At 47.3% G+C, this 25,790-nt stretch overlaps 1 pseudogene; it reads right to left on the reverse strand.

Moving 5' to 3' along the window:
• Nucleotides 1–23,555, reverse strand: part of LOC124022437 — a 147,654-nt pseudogene extending 124,099 nt beyond the window's left edge.
• Nucleotides 23,556–25,790: the final 2,235 nt, after the last annotated feature.

A 25,790-nucleotide genomic window follows, 5' to 3' on the forward strand; every position in this document is an offset into this window, starting at 1 on the left:
TCACTGTCACCATGTTAATGTGTTAATGACAACCCTGTTCTGCTCTTCTTATCACTGTCACCATGTTAATGTGTTAATGACAACCCTGTTCTGCTCTTCTTATCACTGTCACCATGTTGATGACAACCCTGTTCTGCTCTTCTTATCACTGTCACCATGTTAATGTGTTGATGCTAAACCTGTTCTGCTCTGCTCTTCTCTCACCATGAAGGACAATTAGAAGTTATCTACTGGGTCATCCTCAGCAGGGGAGCCAGTCTGTGTGTGTGTGTGTGTGTGTGTGTGTGTGTGTGTGTGTGTGTGTGTGTGTGTGTGTGTGTGTGTGTGTGTGTGTGTGTGTGTGTGTGTGTGTGTGTGTGTGTGTGTGTGTGTGTGTGTGTGTGTGTGTGTGTGTGTGTGTGTGTGTGTGTGTGTGTGTGTGTGTGTGTGTTTAATAGCATACTTAAATCCACCAAAATCCCCATTCATTGTTCAACTCAATAAATTGTAAAACAAACCACATTTAGCTAAAACATTCCCAGTGAAACAGGCCATTTCAAATTGCTGCAGTTCCATAGAGGGAATAGCTGATCCCCTCTTAAAGAGATCATCACAATATCCAACAAGGCCCCTTTAGACATACAGAACTATTAGAGGACGTGGATAATGGACAGACAGGGAGATTTTCTCTCATAGAAATACAGTTGAAGTCGGAAGTTTATATGCACTTTGGAGTCATTAAAACTTGTTTTTCAACCACTCCACAAACTTCTTGTCAACAAAATATAGTTTTGGCAAGTCGCTTAGGACATCTACTTTGTGCATGACACAAGTAATTTTTCCAACAATTGTTTACATACAGATTATTTCACTTATAATTCACTGTATCACAATTCCAGTATGTCAGAAGTTTACATACACTAAGTTGACTGTGCCTTTAAACAGCCTGTGAAATTCAAAAAAATTATATTATATAGAAGCTTCGGGTAGGCTAATTGACATCATTTGAGTCAATTGGAGGTGTACCTGTGGATGTTTTTCAAGGCCAACCTTCAAACTCAGTAATTCTTTGCTTGACATCGTGGGAAAATCAAAAGGAATCAGCCAAGAACTCAGAATGTTTTTTGCTGACCTCCACAAGTCTGGTTCATTCTTGGGAGCAATTTCCAAATGCCTGAAGGTACCACGTTCATCTGTACAAACAATAGTACGCAAGTATAAACACCATGGGACCACGCAGCCATCATACCGCTCAGGAAGGAGATGCGTTCTGTCTCCTAGAGATGAATGTACTTTGGTGTGAAAAGATCAAATCAATCCCAGAACCACAGCAAAGGACCTTGTGAAAATGCTGGAGGAAACCGGTACAAAAGTATCTATACCCACAGTAAAACGAGTCCTATATCGACATAACCTGAAAGGCCGCTCAGCAATGAAGAAGCCACTGCTCCAAAACATCCATCAAAAAGCCAGACTACGTTTTGCAACTGCACATGGAGTAAAGATCGTACTTTTTGGAGAAATGTCCTTTGGTCTGATGAAACAAAAATAGAACTGTTTCGCCATAATGACCATCGTTATGTTTGGAGAATAAATGCTTGTAAGCCGAAGAACACCATCCCAACCGTGAACCACGGGGTGGCAGCATCATGTTGTGGGGGTGCTTTGCTGCAGGAGGGACTGGTGCACTTCACAAAATAGATGGCGACATGAGGCAGGAAAATTATTTGGATATATTGAAGCAACATCTCAAGACATCAGTTAAAGATTGGTCGCAAATGGATCTTCCAAATGGACAATGACCCCAAACATACTTCCAAAGTTGTGACAAATTGGCTTAAGGACAACAAAGTCAAGGTATTGGAGTAGTCATCACAAAGCCCTGACCTCAATCCTATAGAAAATGTGTGGTCAGAACTGAAAAAGCTTATGCGAGCAAGGAGGCTTACAAACCTGATACAACACCAGCTCTGTCAGGAGGAACAAGCCAAAACTCACCCAACTTATTGTGGGAAGCTTGTGGAAGGCTCCCCGAAACGTTTGACCCAAATTAAACAATTTAAAGGCAATGCTACCAAAAACGAATTGAGTGTATGTTGTGACGGCCCTGAATTTTTCTGAACCGTCTCAGTGCTTCTCCTTCTAATAGGGCGCTTTCCCTTTAATTCCCAATTAAATAGCCAGCATCAGCTGCGCAAAAGTGGGGTTGTGATGGAGACGTGAATGAGGATGTGTTCAACCCTCAGTTCCGAAGCTTCTCTTTTCCGTTTGTTTTGTTGCCTTTAAACGTGAGTTTTGTAGCCTAATAGAGTTTACCCAGGATGGAATCCACTCTTTGCGTCCGTGGACTTACACCTCCCTGTTCCTATATTATTATATGTGTGTGTAATCATTTATGTTGGTAATACAACCCACGCAAAAGAATACAGTTGTTTTTGAAGTTTTCTCCAATGTTTTAAGGGTTTATGAAAAGTGTATTTCCATCCTGACTTTTACATAAGTCCTTTGTATTGGTGTAGACTTGACGGACCAGATGTGACTCATTCCCCCCCAAACCAAAAGGAGAAACCAATGTTTTCTCTGGTAGGCACAACCTACCTGGCACCCCTATAAATAATAACCTCAAGTCAAAACCGTTACAATGTAAACTTCTGACCCACTGGGAATGTGATGAAAGAAATAAAAGCTCAAATAAATCATTCTCTACTATTATTCTGACTTTTCACATTCTTAAAATAAAGTGGTGATCCTAACTAACCTAAGAAAGGGAATTTTTACTCGGAATAAATGTCAGGAATTGTGAAAGACTGAGTTTAAATGTTTTTGGCGAAGGTGTATGTTGTCGTGACTTTGGCATCATTAAACTGAAGACTGTTAGTTTATCAAATCAATTCTCTGTATTTATTATTACGTGATTAACTAATCAGGTAAATGTAATTAACTAGGAAGTCGAGGCACCAAGGAAAATATTCAGATTACAAAGTTATAATTTTCCTAATATAACTTTCAGATATTTTAACAGCATCCTATATGTATGTTTGGTTGTTTTGGACAGAAGTTATCTGTCCAAAACTTGCTCAGCTTGTTGCCATCTTATGTTATTCATTCAAATCATCTACAGCATCCTATATGTATCTTGGTCATTTGAAAGATGATGCAGCAACAATAAAAAACAGAAAACGTATGTTTATTTCCTTGTATTTTCTTCTACCAGATCTATTGTGTTATATTCTCCTACATTCAATTCACATTTCCACAAAATTCAGAGTGTTTCCATTCAAATGATACCAAGAGTATGCATATCATTGCCTCTGGGCCTGAACTACAGGCAGTTAGATTAGTTAGATTAGGGTCATATTCATTGAAATGCTAATCCTTTGCACATGAACGCTCACTCATTCGGGAATAATTGCAATCAATATATATATTTACGCTCAGTGTGTCGTCGTGATCTTTGTTGGGATCGTCTGTCTTTCTGTTGGAGAGTTTGTTCGCCCTCGCTCTCTCTTTCGTGGTTAGAATGGATAGTTCAGAGTAACATTCAGCAATGTTGTTATAGAATAGATGTTTCGGTGGTTGTCGGCCTTCACATTCAATGGTATAGACTTCCTAGCTGCAGACTAGTAATTAGTATGAAAGATTTGCTCTTATTTTGTCGGTAGCGATAGTCTCAGAGTTTCAACAACCATTACAACCTTAGCTTATACTCAGGTTTATGGTTTCTCCTCAAACCTTAGCCCTCTTGTTGTAATTGAAGTAAACTGGTCTGGTCTCAAACCTTAGCCCTCTCGTGGTAATCGAGGTAAACTGGTCTGGTCTCAAACCTTAGCCCTCTCATGGTAATCGAGGTAAGCTGGTCTGGTCTCAAACCTTAGCCCTCTCGTGGTAATCGAGGTAAGCTGGCCTGAAGGGAATTCCTCCCAGTGGGGGTTATATTCGTAACAGCAGAAAGGGGCTGTCCCATGATGCCAGATCAATGTCTGTGCTCATGGGGCGGGCCAATGATTTAGTTAAACTCCAAAGGGAATTGGAGGTTCCTTCATTAAACACTTTATAATCACATTACATAATTTCACAAATAGTTTCATCTTTACGCATTCATTTTATACAACAATTAGATGCAAGCCTCACAACTGAGACTCTTGTATAAACAGAGTTATGGTAATGTGGCTGTATTGTCTCTCATGAGTTTCACGAACATTAAACAAAATGGACCGGTCGTAGTTGAATTCTTCCCCGACCGTGTACAAATTCTCCCAAACATGGAAATCGTTCAGTTCTCAAGTTCTGTGATGTGGAAGAGGTTCCTTTGTTCTCCTGTGAACCTCACTCCCTCTATACTCTGGCCATGAGGAGAGAACTCCTCTAGGAATGTATGACCTGCCTAACAGAGTCTCGGTGTAGGGGGAAGAGAGAGAGGTGGTACGAGAGAGAGGGGATGGTGCAGAGAGAGACAATGTAAACTTCCGACTTCAATTGTATAACTACTCGCCCATCATGGGACATTGACTTGAATGAAAATATCCATTGTAGTTATTCTATTCCTCTCCCCACTACAGAGAGAAGATGAGGGAACATCATCCATACCTGTAGTGCTGCCTCACAGACACACACTGCCCTCGATACCTGACCTTCTTACATACAGCCTGCTATGAGTTGGTAGAGCATGGCACTTGCAACACCAGGGATGTGGGTTCAATTCACATGGGGGACCAGTACGAATGAACATGAATAAAATAAAATATATGCCATTTAGCAGACGCTTTTATCCAAAGCGACTTACAGTCATGTGTGCATACATTCTACGTATGGGTGGTCCCGGGAATCGAACCCACTACCATGGCGTTACAAGCGCCATGCTCTACCGACTGAGCTACAGAAGGACCAACATGAAGATGTATGCACTCACTACTGTAAGTCTCTGGATAAGAGTGCCTCCAAAATCAATGAATAAATCCAAATAAATAACTCCCCAACCCTAGCTCAATAGACAGGTGTCAAACCTGCTTGGGTAATGGTGCTATAAGCATGGTATATGGATTACATAGAGTGGAAGTGTTGCTGAATGAACTGTTTCCACACAGCGCCTGAAAACCCTACAGCACCTTTTTGAAATAATCTACAATACCCTGTATTGAGTTTGGGGGCTGTTCTTTCGGTTCCATAACAACCACATTTCAACAAGCAGTGGTCCTGTACGATCACACCTTAACAAGCTCAGACACAATCAGCCTCACACTTTGGTACCAGAGCTAGAACCGTCTGATGTTTTTACATTAAGAAACTCCCTCCAACCCTCCACCGCCCTCCCTCCCTTCCACCTCCCTCCACCACCCTCCTTCCCTCCACCTCCCTCCACCGCCCTCCTTCCCCTCCACCTCCCTCCACCACCCTCCTTCCCTCCACCTCCCTCCTTCCACCTCCCTCCACCGCCCTCCTTCCCTCCACCTCCCTCCCTCCACCACCCTCCTTCCCTCCACCCCCTCCCTCCACCTCCCTCCACCGCCCTCCCTCCCTTCACCTCCCTCCAACCCTCCCCTCCACCACCCTCCTTCCCTCCAACCCTCCACCCTCCCTCCTCCCCAACCCTCCACCACCCTCCCTCCTTCACCTCCCTCCACCACCCTCCCTCCTTTCCACCTCCCTACACCACCCTTCCTCCCTTCACCTCCCTCCACCGCCCTCCCTCCCTTCCACCTCCCTCCACCACCCTCCTTCCCTCCACCTCCCTCCCTTCCACCTCCCTCCACCTCCCTCCCTTCCACCTCCCTTCCACCTCCCTCCACCGCCCCTCCCTCCCTTCCACCTCCCTCCACCGCCCTCCTCCCTTCCACCTCCCTCCACCACCCTCCCTCCCTCCACCTCCCTCCACCGCCCTCCATTCCTTCACCTCCTCCACCACCTCCTTCCCTCCAACCCTCCACCGCCCTCCCTCCTTCCACCTCCTCCACCACCCTCCCTCCCCTTCACCTCCCTCCACCGCCCCTCCTCCCTTCACCTCCCTCCACCACCCTCCTTCCCTCCAACTCCCTCCACCACCCTCCCTCCCTTCACCTCCCTCCACCGCCCTCCTTCCATCCACCTCCCCTTCCTCCCTCCCTCCACCTCCACCGCCCTCCTCCTTCACCTCCCTCCACCACCCTCCTTCCCTCCCCTCCACCTCCCTCCCTCCTTCACCTCCCTCCACCACCCTCCCTCCCTTCCACCTCCCTCACCACCTCCTCCACCACCTCCTCCCTCCCTTCCACCTCCCTTCACCCTCCTCCCTCCCTCCCTCCACCACCCTCCCTCCCTTCCACCCTCCCTCCCTCCCTTCCACCTCCCTCCACCACCCTCCCTCCTCCACCCACCCTCCCTCCACCACCCTCCTTCCCTCCACCTCCCTCCACCTCCCCCTCCCTCCCTTCCACCTCCTCCCTCCACCACCCTCCCTCCCTCCACCTCCCTTCCACCTCCCTCCACCACCCTCCTTCCCTCCACCTCCCTCCACCTCCCTCCCTCCCTTCCACCTCCCTCCCTCCACCACCCTCCTTCCCTCCACCTCCCTCCACCGCCCCTCCCTCCCTTCCACCTCCCTCCCTCCACCACACCTCCCTCCCTCCACCACCCTCCTTCCTCCACCTCCCTCCACCACCCCCTCCCTCCCTCCCTCCTTCCACCTCCCTCCCCTCCAGCACCCTCCTTCCCCTCCACCTCCCTTCACCTCCCTCCCTCCACCACCTCCTCCCCCCTTCATCTCCTCCCTCCCTCCCTCTACCTCTCTCCACCTCCCTCCCTCCCATCCTCCACCTCCCTCCCTCCACCTCCCTCCCTCCCTCCCTCCACCCCATCCACCACCCACCCTCCACCTCCCTCCCTCTCCATCCACCGCCCTCCCTCCACCTCCCTCCCTCCCTCCCTCCACCTCCCTCCCTCCCATCCTCCACCTCCCTCCCTCCACCTCCCTCCCTCCCTCCCTCCACCTCCATCCACCACCCACCCTCCACCTCCTCCCTCTCCACCTCCCTCCAACCCTCCACCACTCCCTCCCTTCACCTCCCTCCACCGCTCTCTTTCCCTTCACCTCCCTCCACCACCCTCCTTCCTCCACCTCCCTCCACTCCCTCCCTCCCTCCCTCCCTTCCACCTCCCTCCCTCCAGCACCTCCTTCCCTCCACCTCCCCTTCACCTCCCTCCCTCCACCACCCTCCTTCCCTTCCTCTTCATCTCCCTCCCTCCCTCCACCTCTCCCTTCCACCTCCCTCCTCCCCCCTCCCCTCCCTCCCTCCACCTCCCTCCCTCCCTCCACCTCCATCCACCACCCACCCTCCACCTCCCTCCCCTCCATCCACCGCCCCTCCTCCTCCACCTCCCTCCCTCCCTCCCTCCACCTCCCTCCCTCCCATCCTCCCCTCCCTCCCTCCACCTCCCCTCCCTCCCTCCCTCCACCTCCCTCCACCACTCCACCCTCCACCTCCCCTCCATCCACCGCCCTCCCTCCAACCCTCCCACCCTCCCTCTTCACCTCCCTCCTCTTTCCCTTCACCTCCCTCCACCACCCTCCTTCCCTCCAACCCTCCACCTCCCTCCCTTCACCCTCCACCACCCTCCCTCCCTTCCCCTCCACCTCCCTCCACCACCCTCCCTCCTTTCCACCTCCCCACCACCCCCTCCCTTCACCTCCCTCCACCGCCCTCCCTCCCTTCCACCTCCCTCCACCACCCTCCTTCCCTCCACCACCCTCCTTCCACCTCCCTCCACCTCCCTCCCTCCCTCCACCTCCCTCCCTCCCTCCCTTCCACCTCCTCCCCTCCCTCCCTTCCCTCCCTCCACCACCCTCCCTCCCTCCACCTCCCTCCACCGCCCTCCATCCCTTCACCTCCCTCCACCACTCTCCTTCCCTCCAACCCTCCTCCCTCCCTTCCACCTCCCTCCCTCCACCTCCCTCCACCCTCCTCCCTTCACCTCCCTCCACCACCCTCCTTCCCTCCAACCCTCCACCGCCCTCCCTCCCTTCACCGCCCCCTCCACCACCCTCCTCCTCCAACCCTCCACCTCCCTCCCCTCCCTTCACCTCCCTCCACCACTCCTCCCCTCCCTTCACCTCCCCTCACCTCCCTCCACCACCCTCCCCTCCCACCTCCTCCACCCTCTCCCTCCCTTCACCTCCCTCCACCGCCCTCCCTCCCTCCACCTCCCTCCACCTCTCCTTCCCTCCACCCCCTCCTTCACCTCCATCTCCAACCTCCACCCTCCCTCACCTCCCTCCACCACCCTCCCCTTCCACCTCCCTCCCTCCACCACCCTCCTTCCCTCCACCTCCCTCCACCACCTCCCTCCCTTCCCTTCCACCTCCCTCCCTCCACCTCCCTCCACCGCCCTCCCTCCCTCCCCTTCCACCCACCTCCCTCCACCACTCCCTCCTTCCCTCCACCTCCCTTCACCTCCCTCCCTCCACCACCCTCCTTCCCTCCACCTCCCTTCACCTCCCTCCCTCCCTTCCACCTCCCTCCCTCCACCACCCTCCTTCCCTCCACCTCCCACCTCCCTCCCTCCACCACCCTCCTTCCCTCCACCTCCTCCCTCCCTCCACCACCTCCTTCCCTCCACCTCCCTTCACCTCCCTCCCTCCCTTCCACCTCCCTCCCTCCACCACCCTCCTTCCCTCCACCTCCCTCCACCGCCCCCTCCCTCCCTCCCTTCCCACCTCCCTCCCTCCAGCACCCTCCTTCCCTCCACCTCCCTTCACCTCCCTCCCTCCCTCCACCCTCCTCCCTTCTCTTCATCTCCCTCCCTCCCTCTACCTCTCTCCACCTCCCTCCCTCCCATCCTCCACCTCCCTCCCTCCACCTCCCTCCCTCCCTCCCTCCACCTCCATCCACCACCCACCCTCCACCTCCCTCCCTCTCCATCCACCGCCCTCCCTCCACCTCCCTCCCTCCCTCCCTCCCTCCACCTCCCTCCCTCCACCGCCCTCCCTCCCTCCACCACCCTTCCTCCTTCACACCCCTCCCACTTCCACCCAGTCCTAACCCATTACCATTCTCCCCAAAACCTTTCCTAAGCACCTGGTAGTGGTTAAGATCAATCACAGCACCATGTCAAAACTCCTGAGTACTGCTGCCTCTGAGGACGGACGGAGAGGTTGCCTTCATGTGAAATGCCACCTTATTCCCTTAAACAGATGTAGGATCTTAATTTCACACCCGGTTGCAGGAAAACTTTCCAGGAAATATTCAACTTGTTGTGTATTTGAGGTTTAAAAGGCTTCTGAAGTTTTCACTTTGAATTTTCAGAATTGATTTTCCCTAACGAAAAATGTGTCAACCCCTACAAAAATGTTAATTAATTATAATCCAAATAATAATTTCCTATTGCTGAATAATTATTTTCCTGCTGTAACCAACTGGCTCAAATTAAGATCTTACATCTGTAGGCACATAGGGTACTGGTCAAAAGTAGTGCACAGTATTGAGAATAGGGTACCATGGGACGTATCCTTTGATAACAGTGTTCTTATCAACAACAGACCCAAGAACTGTTGGAACTGGAACCCTCAGCCATGGAACACTTCAGAACAGTCACAGTCCATACACTTCCCTGACTGAGGAAACACTACTAAGATGTGTAACAACAATAAACTGTGGACTATGGTGGTGAACAGTGGACTCTGAAGGGCTAGAGTACAGTACAGTACAGGTATAAGACTTCACTGACCCATAACAGTCCTGAAAATAGTATTGAGCCACATTCTCTGGGTGGATTATCGTGCCACTGATGAACAGGAGTCAACGAAGTCTCAACAGACTGGGAGGAGGGAGTGAGATTCCAGTAAATTCCACCACACCTGGTAAGAGTTGTTTTGGTGTTTAACTACTTTAGAGAGGGTGGGGCAGGGGGTGGGGGTACACTTTCATTCCTTGCCAGATACTATATCAAAGGCATGTATGCATGAAGTCATTTCACTGATTCAGAGTGCATTTCATGGTTGGGCGCCCTTTTAAAACCTGTTAAAAACCTCATGTTATACCCGCTATATTCTGTCTCCATTCCATCAGTATCATTGACCAGTTACTAGATAATGGCCCAATCAGGAAATATGTCTGTACTCTCAAAACTGCACTGACTCTATGGGATGCTATGGGTGCTGAAGCACGGTTCTAAACCCTCTAGAGAAGTCCTACAGGTAAAGGGTGTGCTGGGTGATGGAGGGATCTAAGTCTGGCTCTGATCTGGTTCAGGTAAATCTGATGCTGGGTGATGGAGGGATCTAAGTCTGGCTCTGATCTGGTTCAGGTAAATCTGCTGCTGGGTGATGGAGGGATCTAAGTCTGGCTCTGATCTGGTTCAGGTAAATCTGCTGCTGGGTGATGGAGGGATCTGAGTTTCGCTCTGATCTAGTTCAGATAAATCTGATGCTGGGTGATGGAGGGATCTAAGTCTGGCTCTGATCTGGTTCAGGTAAATCTGCTGCTGGGATCTGAGTTTGGCTCTGATCTGGTTCAGGTAAATCTGCTGCTGGGATCTGAGTTTGCTCTGATCTGGTTCAGGTAAATCTGATGCTGTGTGATGGACCCAGCTAGCTTCCACAAAGACCTGAAACAGAGATGATTGGGATTTAAACAGAGGACAGCATAACCTCCATGTATTCTAAATCTTCCATGATTTAAAAGGAAAAGTAGGGGTTAGATAAGCCAGCCAGAGTACACCGCAGCTAGCGCCATTACAGGCCCACAAATGTCCTCCTCTGTTGGAGGAACGCTTTGATTTGCATACTATTGAACTGGGAAGAGGGGAGGAAGGAGCATATTCAGACTGAAATGAGTCTCAAATGGCAACCTTTTCACTATATAGTGCACTTATTTTGACTCGGGCCCATAGGGGTCTGATCAAAAGTAGTGCATTATGTAGGGAATAGGGTACCATTTGGGATGCAACCTGAATGAGTAAAACAAACAGTGAGGCAGGGCCGATGGTATCCGCATGGAGGGAGAAATGTTTGTTGACCATGTCAGGCTAATGGAGCTGTGATATTTCATGTGGATACTTCCAAGTGGGCTGTTGTTAGGTTCATTTTATTTGATAATGGGGCGTAATGTAAGGCAGGGTTTACTTTCTCATGCGCTTATCATTTTGTATTGTAGATTAAAACAGACTTTTTTGTCTTTGTGGTTTAGGGAAATAAATAGAGGGAAAAAACATGTGAAAGTCTTAGTACAATCTTTGGCATGCTGTCAGGTAGAATGACAAATGGTACTGGGCAAAGTCCAACGTAGATTTGTTTGAAACAACCAATCAAATGCCTAACATTACCCTCTGTGTGTTGGACTGACAATACGTTAACTTGGCTGCAATGGTTGTTATGTGAGGCATGGCAACATAACTCATGAATAATAAACAGCCGTTGATTGACAGTCAGTTATCCTCTCAGGAAGGCCCATGTATACAATAACTCTTCTGGTCACCCACAAACTACCACACACAGCTACAACAATGAGAATCAGAAGGACCTTCAGGGAACCTATGGGAGTATAAGAAAAAGCACAGCCACGCTGTTTATAAAGTCATCATACGTGTGTTGACAAAAGAGATAATCATCCCATCTAAATTGAATGGGGAGGGGCATAAAATGTATTATCTAATCACAATGAACCATATGCTTTACATGACTTTGTGAAATCCATTATGAAATCCACAATCTGTCGATCATCCATCGGCATCTGGTCTCCATTTTGATGAGCTGAACATTTAACTAAGGAGAAGCAGGGTGATATGTAGTTCTCCCCATGGGTACCCAGAGGTTCCTATCTCAGGCTTCATCTTCAAACAGCCACCTCTGCCTCCCTCATATCAACAGCTCCTGCAGCCTCCATGCTTAATCAAGAGGTGATTGTCTCCCTAAAGAAAAGACACTGTCTGGCCTGCAGCCTGCAGACAGAGACAGATACAGGGCCTTTGGAAAGTATTCAGAACCCTTGACTTTTTACACATTTTGTTACTTTACAGCTTTATTCCTAAATAGTTTTTCCCCCCCTCATCAATCTACACACAATACCCCATAATGACGGTGACAGGTATCCTAGTGGTTAGAGCGTTGGGCCAGTCACCGAAAGGTTGCTGGATGGAATCCCTGAGTTGACAAGTTAAAAATCTGTCATTCTGCCCCTGAACAAGGCAGTTAACCCACTGTTCCCCAGTAGGCCGACAAGGTAAAAATCTTGTCATTCTGCCCCTGAACAAGGCAGTTAACCCACTGTTCCCCAGTAGGCCGACAAGGTAAAAATCTTGTCATTCTGCCCCTGAACAAGGCAGTTAACCCACTGTTCCCCAGTAGGCCGACAAAAAATCTTGTCATTCTGCCCCTGAACAAGGCAGTTAACCCACTGTTCCCCAGTAGGCCGACAAGGTAAAAATCTTGTCATTCTGCCCCTGAACAAGGCAGTTAACCCACTGTTCCCCAGTAGGCCGACAAGGTAAAAATCTTGTCATTCTGCCCCTGAACAAGGCAGTTAACCCACTGTTCCCCAGTAGGCCGACAAGGTAAAAATCTTGTCATTCTGCCCTGAACAAGGCAGTTAACCCACTTTTCCCCAGTAGGCCGACAAGGTAAAAATCTTGTCATTCTGCCCCTGAACAAGGCAGTTAACCCACTGTTCCCCAGTAGGCCGACAAGGTAAAAATCTGTCATTCTGCCCCTGAACAAGGCAGTTAACCCACTGTTCCCCAGTAGGCCGTTTCTTTACTGACTTGCCTAGTCAAATAAAGGTTAAACAAAATAAATAAATACAACTTATAAAGCAAAAACAGGTTTTTAGAAATGTTTGCTAATTTATTAATACAAAACTGAAATATCACATTTACATAAGTATTCAGACCCTTTACTCAGTACTTTGTTGAAGCACCTTTGGCAGCAACTACAGCCTTGTGTCTTTTGGGTATGACACTACAAGCTTGGCACACCTGTATTTGGGGAGTTTCTGCTATTCTTCTCTCCTGATCCTCTCAGGCTCTGTCAGGTTGGATGAGGAGTGTTGCTTCACAGCTATTTTACATTTACATTTAAGTCATTTAGCAGACGAGATGTTCAATCGGGTTCAAGTCCGGGCTCTGGCTGGGCCACTCAAGGACATTCAGATGTGTCCCAAAGCCACTCCTGCGTTGTCTTGACTGTGTGCTTAGGGTCATTGTCCTGTTGGAAGGTGACGCTTCGCCCAGTCCGAGGTCCTGAGCGCTCTGGAGCAGGTTTTCATCAAGGATCTCTCTATACTTTGCTCCGTTCATCTTTCCCTCAATTCTGACAAGCCTCCCAGTCCCTGCCACTGAAAAACATCCACACAATATGATGCTGCCACCACCATGTTTCACCGTAGGGATGGTGCCAGGTTTCCTCCAGATGTGATGCTTGGCATTTAGGCCAAAGAGTTCAATCTTGGTTTCATCAGACCAGAGAATCTTGTTTCTCATGGTCTGAGAGTCTTTAGATGCCTTTTGGCAAACCAAGCGGCCTGTCATGTGCAATTTACTGAGGAGTGGCTTCCGTCTGGCCACTCTACCATAGAACCCTGATTGGTGGAGTGCTGCAGAGATGGTTGTCCTTCTGGAAGGTTCTCCCATCTCCACAGAGTAACTCTAGAGCTCTCTCAGTGATAAATGAGTTCTTGGTCACCTCCTGACCAAGACCCTTCTCCCCGATTGCTCAGTTTGGCCGGGCGGCCAGCTCTGGGAAGAATCTTGGTGGTTCCAAACTTCTTCCATTTTTAAGAATGATGGAGGACACTGAGTTCTTGGGGACCTTTTTTGGTACTGTTCCCAAGATCTGTGCCTCTACACAATCCTGTCTCAGAGCCCTACAGACAATTCCTTCGACCGCTTGATTTTTTTGCTCTGACATGAACTGTCAACTGTGGGATCTTTTATAGACAGGTGGACTCCAATCAAGTTGCAAAAACATCTCAATGATGATCAATGGAAACAGGATGTACCTGAGCTCAATTTACAGTCTCATAGCAAAAGGTCTGAATACTTATGTAAATAAGGTTTTTATGTTTTTTATTCATCAGCAAACATTTCAAAAAAACCTGTTTTTGTTTTGTCATTATGGGGTGTTGTGTGTAGATTGCTGAGGATTTTCTAAATTTAATCCATTTTAGAATAAGTCTGTAACGTAACAAAATGTGGAAGAAGTCAAGGGGTCTGAATACTTTATGAAGGCACTGTATATTGTAGTTCCGCCGGAAGCACAATCAAACCGCTAGTCAGACAGCTTCAGAGTCAGACCCCACATCTCACTCTGTTAGCGATAAAGGTTTGAGGAAAACAACTTTGATCCACCCACTAGGGCTACATCCCTATGGGCCCTAGTCAAAAGCAGTGCACTATATAGGGAATAGGGTGTCATTTTGAACAAATATTGGGGTGCCCAGGATTTCCCCATCAATCATCACCCACCGGGCAGAAACTGGTTGAATTAATGTTGTTTCCACGTCATCTTAATTTCAACCCACAAAATCTATTCGATGACCTTGAATCAACGTGGAAAACTAATTGGATTTGTCATCAATGTAAGGACGGTTCGTCTTTTTTTCACCCAACTTTGAACCTAAATCCAATGACATTGTGAATTTTTTTGTTGATTTCACATTGAATTCACCTTATTTGACAACTTAACCAAATGTAAATCAAAACTAGACGTTGAACTGATGTCTGTGCCCAGTGTGCACTCTCACTCTTGGGTCTGTTTAGAGTGGTGAAGACCCCTCATCTGTCTTGCTGACTCAAAGTACCAGGTCCTATAAAGCCAAAAGTAGAAAGGCTTTTAGAAGCTGCAGTCAAAGGAAGGCCATTGGTCCAGATAGATACTGTATATACTTTCATGAAGTGGTCCTTCATAGTTCTAGAAATTCAGAGGTTCTAGAATAGTCATGTTTAGAAAGGTCAGCCTTTTAAAAAGGGATATGATCTGAAACCCGAGGAGTGTTTGGATGTAACATAATCATCACATGGCATTCCCCATGTTGCTAATTTGAACTTGGTTGGGAGACTCGCTTTAGGGCAGAGGTAGGCAACTAGGTTCAGCTGTGGGTGTTGCCGACTCCTGCTTTAGGGGACCAATGGAAGTACAATGCCACCCTGAATTCCAGATACCCCTAGCCCATACTCCTTACACCTCTAAACCCTTACCCCTTGGCACCACTGTAGGGGTGATGATTAGATAAGCAATACAGTATGCAAACAATTAGAAGAAAATACATCCAATCAGTTTCCATCTCAAATGGCACCCTATTTCGGAAATAGTTAACTATTTTTGACCAAAGCCATATGAGCCCTGGTCAAAAGTAGTGCACTAAATAGGGGAAAAGGGTGCCATTTGGGACTCTGATTTGGAATACAGCATAGGTCCCACCCTCTGGAGGCCTCGTCGTCGTATTTTTAACCAGGTCCCATAGGGAGTATATAGGGCAGAGGGTTTTCAGTCCAACCCTCTTCCTGGAGATCTACCGTCCTGTGGGTTTTCAGTCCAACCCTCTTCCTGGAGATCAACGGTCCTGTGGGTTTTCAGTCCAACCCTCTTCCTGGAGATCAACGGTCCTGTGGGTTTTCAGTCCAACCCTCTTCCTGGAGATCAACCGTCCTGTGGGTTTTCAGTCCAACCCTCTTCCTGGAGATCAACGGTCCTGTGGGTTTTCAGTCCAACCCTCTTCCTGGAGATCAACCGTCCTGTGGGTTTTCAGTCCAACCCTCTTCCTGGAGATCAACCGTCCTGTGGGTTTTCAGTCCAACCCTCTTCCTGGAGATCAACGGTCCTGTGGGTTTTCAGTCCAACCCTCTTCCTGGAGATCAACCATCCTGTGGTTTTCAGCAAGACCTTAACTAGCTGAATCAGATATGATAAATTAGGGTTGCACTGAAAACCTACAGGACAGTAGCTCTCTAGGAAGAGGGTTGGGCAGCCCTGATATACGGAATAGGGTGCCATTTGGGACGCAGTCAAAAACTTTCCAAACAGTGGCACATTCTGGGCAGCAGCCTATATGACGTCAGGATGGTTTCTGCCACATTCTAACTTACCACCTCGACACCAACATGCTTATGTCAACCCCTGATCTTAATGTCATTTTCAGTCGGTTTCATCTTGATGTTAACACAGCTTATGGAACCCACTAAAACGCCTATGGCTCTGCATCCTGTGAAACAGGCACTTATAGAAATATGAAAGTAAAAACAGCCTCCCCCGCCGTCCATGTCAAAATGTGTATATTTGCAGCTGAGTTTGAACACTTTGTGTTTGCATTGCGGAGAGGGAGCCACTTAGGAAGCTTGTTGTTTTTAGCCAGCCTTAATGTTTTCCATGTCTTTGTCCCTCTGCTGTGCGTTCTGCCACATCAGTGGGAAGGAGATGCAAGAGAGATGCTGTGTGCGTGTGTGTGTGCGTGTGTGCGTGTGTGTGTGTGTGTGTGTGTGTGTGTGTGTGTGTGTGTGTGTGTGTGTGTGTGTGTGTGTGTGTGTGTGTGTGTGTGTGTGTGTGTGTGTGTGTGTGTGTGTGTGTGTGTGTGTGTGTGTGTGTGTGTGTGTGTGTGTGTGTGTGTGTGTGTGTGTGTGTGTGTGTGTGACTGTCAGCTGACTTCCCAGTCTGTTCGCGGGGCGGACTGGGGCCGGCTGTGACCCCGTTTTGTCACACGAGCCAGGAGGCCTTTAGTTGTAAACAGCCAAACCGTGGAAAGCTTCAACGTTTTAATGAATCTATCTTTGTGTCTTTGCGTCAGCCTGTAGTGGTTCCTGTCTCATCCACACAGTTAACCCACATTACCATATTGGCCTTTTGGTTTTTACATCGAGTGGCAGTCGAGACAAAACAACTCTGAAACCACAGAGAATTCATAACACAGCGGTACATAATTGGAGTGTGGTGTCCATCCTGGTCAAATATAAGAATAGGAGGTTGAGAGAAAGAGAGAGAGAGAGGAAGAGAGAGAGGAAGAGAGAGAGAAGATATCGGTATGGGTGGAGGTAAGGGTGAGGACAAGCCTGCCTCCCTCACTGAAGTGATCCATATTGGGGTGTTTGACACTGAGGTCAGGCATAGGTCCTCCTGCTCCCCAGTGTTTACTCTGCCTGCCAAGACCAAAGCTGCTACAGGTGACTGCTGTTGGATCCCTCATGCTTACATTACCCCATCTATCACTCTGTTTATTTCCCAAAAGAAGTTTGGGGTCGAGTCTCAAATGGTATCACATTCCCTATGTAGTGCACTACTTTTGACCAGGGCTCAAATGGCTGCATAGGGAATCAAGTACCATTTGAGATGCAGTCCTTTCCTTGATCCAGCCATCCCTGGTGGACCTCAGTGATAGCAGGTCTAGCTTAAGCTAACGTGAATGTGAAGTGTCAACAGTTGTTTTGAGCCATTCATTATTGCATTGTAGAGGGACTGACTGGGAGTCAGATGAGGTCAACTCTATCCAAACACCATTGGTCATTGTTCATTACATTGATTCGCTTCATTTTCAGACTGCTATTATATCATGACGCTTGCAGCAACTATCCCCATTGGAACGAAGAATCATTCTCTATGCTCTGTGTCGGACAGTAGTCAAGACATCGTATCACACAACACTACATCCCATGACAGACAAAATGGATGGGGATGGTAGCCTGAATAGAAATATCACTGGTTCAAACTCAGTTTCTGACCACAGGGTAGAAAACAAATAGACTCATAAAAACACTCTTCATTCTGTTCAATGGGCACTTTTCAGACAGAGAGAAAACCAGAGCAGAGATCTCCCAGAGATCCATGTGACTCCAATTTCCTGTGAATGCAGTGCGAGGTCTGTTGTGAGGTCTGTTGTGAGGTCGGTTGTGAGACCTGCTGTGAGGTCTGTTGTGAGGTCTGTTGTGAGGCCTGTTGTGAGGCCTGTTGTGAGGTCTGTTGTGAGGTCTGTTTTGGGGTCTGTTTTGGGGTCTGTTTTGGGGTCTGTTGTGAGGCCTGTTGTGAGGTCTGTTGTGAGGCCTGTTGTGAGGTCTGTTGTGAGGTCTGTTGTGAGGCCTGTTGTGAGGTCTGTTTTGGGGTCTGTTGTGAGGTATGTTGTGAGGTCTGTTTTGGGGTCTGTTGTGAGGTATGTTGTGAGGTATGTTGTGAGGTCTGTTGTGAGGTCTGTTGTGAGGCCTGTTGTGAGGTCTGTTGTGAGGTCGGTGGTGAGACCTGCTGTGAGGTCTGTTTTGGGGTCTGTTGTGAGGTATGTTGTGAGATCTGTTGTGAGGCCTGTTGTGAGGTCTGTTGTGAGGTCGGTTGTGAGACCTGCTGTGAGGTCTGCTGTGAGGTCTGTTGTGAGGTCTGTGTGAGGTCTGTTTTGGGGTCTGTTGTGAGGTATGTTGTGAGGTATGTTGTGAGGTCTGTTGTGAGGTCTGTTGTGAGACCTGCTGTGAGGTCTGTTGTGAGGTCTGTGTGAGGTCTGTTTTGGGGTCTGTTGTGAGGTATGTTGTGAGATCTGTTGTGAGGCCTGTTGTGAGGTCTGTTGTGAGGTCGGTTGTGAGACCTGCTGTGAGGTCTGCTGTGAGGTCTGTTGTGAGGTCTGTTGTGAGGTCTGTTTTGGGGTCTGTTGTGAGGTCTGTTGTGAGGTCTGTTGTGAGGTCTGTTGTGAGGTCTGTGTGAGGTCTGTTTTGGGGTCTGTTGTGAGGTCTGTTTTGGGGTCTGTTGTGAGGCCTGTTGTGAGGTATGTTGTGAGGTATGTTGTGAGGTCTGTTGTGAGGTCTGTTGTGAGGCCTGTTGTGAGGTCTGTTGTGAGGTCGGTTGTGAGACCTGCTGTGAGGTCTGTTTTGGGGTCTGTTGTGAGTTATGTTGTGAGGTATGTTGTGAGGTCTGTTGTGAGGCCTGTTGTGAGGTCTGTTGTGAGGTCGGTTGTGAGACCTGCTGTGAGGTCTGTTTTGGGGTCTGTTGTGAGGTATGTTGTGAGGTATGTTGTGAGGTCTGTTGTGAGGCCTGTTGTGAGGTCTGTTGTGAGGTCTGTTGTGAGGTCTGTTGTGAGGTCTTTTGAAATATGGGCTGCAGGGCCTTGGAACATGCGGAGAAGTAGAGCTGTCTGCCAACAGTACCCTTTATCCCGCCTCACTCCTCCTCCTCCTCCTCACTGATGTCCTTGTCTCACAGATGGCATGAGAGCTACAGTTACTCCCTCAGATTTGCTCTGTTGTGAAACGCTACTCCTCTGGGACTCCTTCACTACAGGACAGGTGTGTTATTGTGTAATGAAATGACATTGACTCTCTCCCATGTTAATGAATCTTTTTTAGTGTCCTCACTCAACTCGCTCAGCCCCTGAACAAGCAGTTAACCCACTGTTCCCAGGCCATCATTGAAAATAAGAATTTGTTCTTAACTGACTTGACTAGTTAAATAAAGGTAAATAATAATACATTGACATTTTAGTAATTATTCAGACACTGTTACCCATTAGTGCATTCATCTTAAGGGAGCTAGGTGAGACAACATATCAGTCATATCACAGAGCAGAATATCATTCTAATGCTTAGAGACAGTAGAGGTTAAGAGAATCCATTGACCTTCCCCTAAACAGCAGTTTTCTACATGTGACTGGGGAAGAATGAAGGTGTATTGTAGTCCTGCTGGCTGTGAGACACCACCATGTGACGAGTCTGACTCACATCCAACACTTGTTTGGTCTTTGTTTAGAGTCGTCAAGGTGTGGAAACCCGATAGCGATATCAGTGAGACACAGGCGCTTTGTATCGCGGCACAGCAGCAATATTAGCGTTCTCCAATTCCAACTGTCGGGAGATTTGCGGTCTTCTCCCACACCTCTCGCAGTTGAGCAGCACATGCACCTCACGTTGACAGGTTGATTGAAAGAAATAACAATGAAGAAAATAAAAGCTTGATTCATTACAGAAGTGTGAGGGTTTAAGCAAACACAACCGTCCATTGATTACTTGCACACATGTTCCATGTGGCCATGACAACACTCAGTCACTAGGTAGACAGAACCCATCTCTGCCGAATTCTTGGCTGCCTTTTCCCCCTCTTTCTTTCCCCCGTCCTCATCAAGCTGTCTTTCACATGGCATTCTGTGGAGGGGGAGCATTCCTCTCATCATCCTTGGGAATCCATTAACCTGCGTTCCCAGCCCAGCATGTGCAACATGTGGACCCTGGAGTGGTGTAGCATAAGTCAGACAACGGCTCACTTGGTTTCATGGCCTCTTCTCTGCATCCCGAATGTCACCACGTTCCCTACATAGTGCACTACTTTTTGACCAGCCTCCTCTGGGTCGAAAGTAGTGCTCTATATAGGGAATAGGGTGCTGTCTGGGACAGATCCTCTGGATGTGTAAATCTATCACTCAGAGCAGAGGGGGGACGCTGTCTGTCTGTCTGTCCCTCACTCAGGCCGTGATTTGCAGTGTAAGCAAAGAACCTGCTCCGACTTGGCAGCTAAAGTACTGAATGGGACTCTGTGAGACAGTCGAGACAGCTAAGGTTCTGTATGGGACTCTGGGAGACAGTCGAGACAGCTAAGGTTCTGTATGGGACTCTGGGAGACAGTCGAGACAGCTACAGGTTGCTACAGCATAGCCTTATCTTCAGCATTGCTACAGTTAGCTACAGAATTGCCTTAACTACATCACCCCTACAGTAGATACAGTTAGCTACAGTTAGCTACAATACTGTCTAAACTACAGCACCGCTACAGTTAGCTACAGCATAGCCTAAACTACAGCACCGCTACAGTTAGCTATAGCATAGCCTAAACTACAGCACCGCTACAGTTAGCTACAGCATAGCCTAAACTACAGCACCTCTATGGTAGATACAGTTAGCTACAGCATAGCCTTAACTACAGTACCGCTAAAGTTAGCTACAGCATAGCCTTAACTACAGTACCGCTACAATTAGCTATAGCATAGCCTAAACTACAGCACTGCTACAGTTAGCTACAGCATAGCCTTAACTACAGCACAGTTACAGTTAGCTACAGCATAGCCTTACCTACAGCACTGCTACAATTAGTTTCAATTAGCTACAGTTAGCTAGATCATAGCCTTAACTTCAGCACTGCTACAGTTAGCTACAGCATTGCCTTAACTACAGTACAGTTACAGTTATCTACAGCATAGCAAATTTTACAGCATACAGTGCATTCGGAAATACATTTTTTCCTGTAATTAATAAGTGAAAACAGGCTTGTAGAAATGTTTTCAATTGTATTACAAATAAAAAACAGAAATACCTTATTTACATAAATATTCAGACCCTTTGCTATAAGTCTCAAAAGTGAGCATCCTGTTTCCATTGATCATCCTTGTTTCTACAACTTGTTCTACAACTTGATTGGAGTCCACCTTTGGTAAATTCAATTGATTGGACATGATTTAGAAAGGCACAGACCTGTCTATATAAGGTCCCACAGTTGACAGTGCATGTCTGATCAAAAACCAAGCCATGAGGTCATACAGCTTGGACTGTCGTCTACAAAAGCCTATTCCTGCTCTTTTCCCCGATTCATCAAACCCAATTGTTGTGTCATCATAGTGGTCTCTGACTTGTGGTCAGACTCGCTCAGGTGGAACAAACTTAAACCTGCGCTTTTCAATGCTGATTTGAATGCCATTGAGAAAACAGAAAAGTGTCCAAGATTTTTTCTCCCAATTATACTTTCTGAATTTAAAAGTAATCCTCAAAAGTAATCATCTAGTTTTTCAAAAGTATCTGTAATCTGATTACAATATTTTTCCTGCTAATGTAACGGATTACAGTGACCTTTTTGTAATCCCTTACATGTAACATATGACATGTAATCTGTTACTCCCCAACCCTGATCATAGCCTAAACTACAGTATAGCCTAAACTACAGCACAGCCTAAACTACGGCCTAGCTAAAGAAAAGCTATAACAGCAGAACTACAGCACAGTCTAAGTTACAGCAGAGCTGTAGCAAGTGTAGGTCCTCTGGAAGACGTGTACTATAATTGGCAATGCTATGCTGTCATTCATCTCAAAATAGAAGCCATAGCCAGAGTGTCAATTAACTGAATCTAATCATAGAATGAATGATAAAAATAATCTCCTTTAGAAAGCTGATGCATTAGCTGAGAAGTTAGAGAAACCAACTGCTATACCCAGAGTGAATGTAGGTTAGATCACAAAATAAACCAGGGTCCGGATTCCTGGATTAGGGCTGAGCTGGGACAAGATGGAGATAGGATATGCTAAATATAAATATAAAGTCTGTGATGATGCTAATGCTAAAAATATACAGTACTGTGTGTAGGATTATGTCTATAGATGGAAGCATCTATCAGCTAGCTGGTGGAAGTATTTAGAACAATCTCAAGACAAGACGACCAGCTAATGAACAACGTTCCATTTTTACCTCCTGATGCTAATCTATATTTTCCTGAGGACTGATGACGTCACCGTTAATATCCAGGTCATTCTTTCATGCGCATCTTCAAATCATCAAAGCTGAACAGCTGACCTCTCTAGTCACACATACCAAGTGACTGAGGGATGATGATGATGATGGTAATGATGATGATGATGGTGATGATGGTGGTGATGATGATGATGGTGATGATGGTAATGATGATGATAATGGTGATTATGGTGATGATAATGATAGTGATGATGATGGTAATGGTTATGATGGTGGTGATGATTGTAGTGATGATGGTGGTGATGATGGTGGTCATGACGATGATGATGATGATGATGATGATAAGGCACAAAAGTCTAACCTTTCTTTACCAAACATCCATGCGTCACATGATGGTTTGTCTAACAAAAATCATATGAGAAATATTAGTACATTATTCAATTAATTTATTGAATTATTAAATCAATAATATGTTTTAAAATCTCTTTTTCAGTTCTTCCTGCATCCAGGAAGAAGTGAAACATGTAATATTCTATGGCTCTATTGGTAGTGAACATGTGCCAGTAACCCCTTAGCCATTTCTGTGGGACTTTTACTATCAGCTGACCAAGGGAACTATGCCCCAACCATACAACCATCCTCCAATAACAGCTACCCACACATTCACCGCCTCCAAGTCAAAAAGGAGTAAACAATATCGATGAAAAACAAAAACATGGCTATTATAAGATTCTACACAGAAGAGTAGAGCGCCATCTAATCTTACTGTATTAAACACTAGTCCCTGTTGTATCTTATTCATGTATTTTTGATGCTTTTGGAACCTTCTGTCAACCAAGTGCCAACTGGGGAAATAACCATGCTGTTTCAGAGTAACAAACATGTACAGATACATGGCCGTTTCTGTCGAGTTGCTCATTTGTCATTCTGAACACAACATGAGAGAAGTCTAAAAACCCATCTGATCCATTTACCCAGACCCCCGAGGGTCATTGATCTCCTTACCCAGACCCCAGAGGGTCATTGATCTCTTTACCAAGACCCCGAGGGTCATTCATCTCTCTTACCCAGACCCCAGAGGGTCATTAATCTCTTTACCCAGACCCCGAGGGTCATTGATCCATTTACCCAGACCCCGAGGGTCAATGTTCCATTTACCCAGACCCCGAGGGTCATTGATCCATTTACCCTGAACCCCAAGGGTCATTGATCCATTTACCCAGACCCCCGAGCGTCATTGATCTCTTTACCCAGACCCCAGAGGGTCATTGATCTCTTAACCCAGACCCCCGAGGGTCATTGATCTCTTAACCCAGACCCCCGAGGGTCATTGATCTCTCTACCCAGACCCCCGAGGGTCATTGATCTCTCTACCCAGACCCCCGAGGGTCATTGATTTCTTTACCCTGACCCCTGAGGGTCATTATGAGGAGACCAGTCATAATACCATGCTGAATGAGATGGATTCCTGCATTAAATGAGTGAGGCCCTCTAAGCTGGACTTGGGTTACACTTGGCACCCCCGAGGGTCATTGATACAGTGCATACAGTGCACTACATTTGACCAAGGTCCATATAGGGAATTAGGGTTCAATTTGGGACATAGGCTTGGGGCTCTCATCCCCTGAGTCTCATCACAAAACACCCGTCTGTCTCTGGTAAAAACGCCCAGCTTTGAGCAATGAGATCTCATAGCATTCTTCAATATGGCTTCAGGGAGACAGTTGTTTGGGTTGTTGTTTTGTGTTTGTCCAAACCGTTATTTCAACTACTACAGAAAACGAATCAGGCCTCCACAGGATCCATTCAGAGACTTTGTTTATTCACTCCGTCTAAAAACGAATAGGAGGTGCAACAGAGTTGAGGTTTTATGTGGGGATTTCACAGTGATCATTCACTGTCTGTCTGTCTGTCTGTCGTCTGTCTGTCTGTCTGTCTGTCTGTCTGTCTGTCTGTCTGTCTGTCTGTCTGTCTGTCTCTCTCTCTCTTTTCTGTCTCTCTCTTTCTTTCTTTCTCTCTCTCTCTTTATGTCTCTCTTTCTTTCTGTCTCTCTCTTTCTCTTCTTTCTCTTTCTCTCTTTCTGTCTCTCTCTCTTTCTCTTTCTGTCTCTCTCTCTGTCTCTTATCCTCCCTCACCCCTCCGGTCTTTCATTTCCATATTTGTCCTCCATTCTTTCTCCCGTGCACTCTCTTCCTTCTACTGTGGTGAAGGCAGCCCAGTCCTGGTCTCTCTTTCCTAACTATAGTAATGTACTGAGTCTGAGCCATCTGGACTGACACTGGACTCCGTGTTAACTTTCTAAAGTTAACACTGGCCAAAGATGTGCAGTCACGGGCAGCCTGCTAGCCGAGGCCCTGCTGAGCCTCCTGCCTGACGTGGATCACAGCTAAAAGAGTCCCAGACAGGTCCCAGATCAGTAGCACAGGACTATAAAAAGATAGACCTACTGTACCTCGAACGGCACCATTAACACAGAGGAGAGAGAGAAGCTGGAGGACGGAGGCTATAATAATTCACTGATTAAATTGATTCAATCAGGGAACAGTTCAGTGTGTCAACTTGATGCCTCTATCAGGCTGCATTGTGGGACATCACCTTATCCAGGGAAAGACCAGGACAACAGGTGCATTAATTATTATGTGTCCTATAAATAATGCATTACAGTGAATATTGTATTTCTATGGACACGGGGGGGGTGAGCGGACTCACTCAAGCCGTAATGCATACGGATAGAAACCCATAGTGAGAACCACGACTGTGATTCTATTTTCTCAGAAATGTCCCATTATCAATGGAATCTGCGAGCGCAGACAGAGCGAAAACGAATAAGTATGTCATCACATGCCAAGGGAAATGAATCAAGCGTATACTATTGCTATTCCAGTTCCTCGTGTTACCATAACTCTCCAGTTATAGCCCAGCTTCCCTGTGAAGTCACTGTTTCAACCAGACATCCAGGTCTGTGATAAAGTGTCCCACTACTCCTATTCAAAAGGTAAATGGAAGGTTTCCAGGAAGGACTTGTCCCTGTGAGAGAGGACCCAGGTTGTACAACAAATTGCACCGTATTCCCTGCACTACTTTCGACCACAACCCATGGTTAAAAGTAGTGCACTAAATAGGGAATAGGGTGCCATTTGGGATGCTGTCCTAGAGAGCGAAGGGCTGGCAGTGTGCACGGTCACACACTGCATGACGTCTTAGCAGGGGAACATTCCTCCTGCTCTTTCTCTCCCTCCTCTACAACCATCCTTCTAGTTAGAGGCAGGAGGCCTGAACAGTGGTCAAGCGCAGCATGGGCAGCGGATGAATGTACAATTGAGCTATAAAAAATCCCAACCCCAACCAATGCGGAAATGTCACAGACTGAGTATAATTAATTATTATTTTGCATAGTCTTTCTTTCCAGAACTTTCCACATAAAGAAATGTGTGAAATCTAA

The sequence above is a fragment of the Oncorhynchus gorbuscha genome, unplaced genomic scaffold, assembly GCF_021184085.1.
Source record: "Oncorhynchus gorbuscha isolate QuinsamMale2020 ecotype Even-year unplaced genomic scaffold, OgorEven_v1.0 Un_scaffold_1389, whole genome shotgun sequence".
Taxonomy (NCBI): domain Eukaryota; kingdom Metazoa; phylum Chordata; class Actinopteri; order Salmoniformes; family Salmonidae; genus Oncorhynchus; species Oncorhynchus gorbuscha.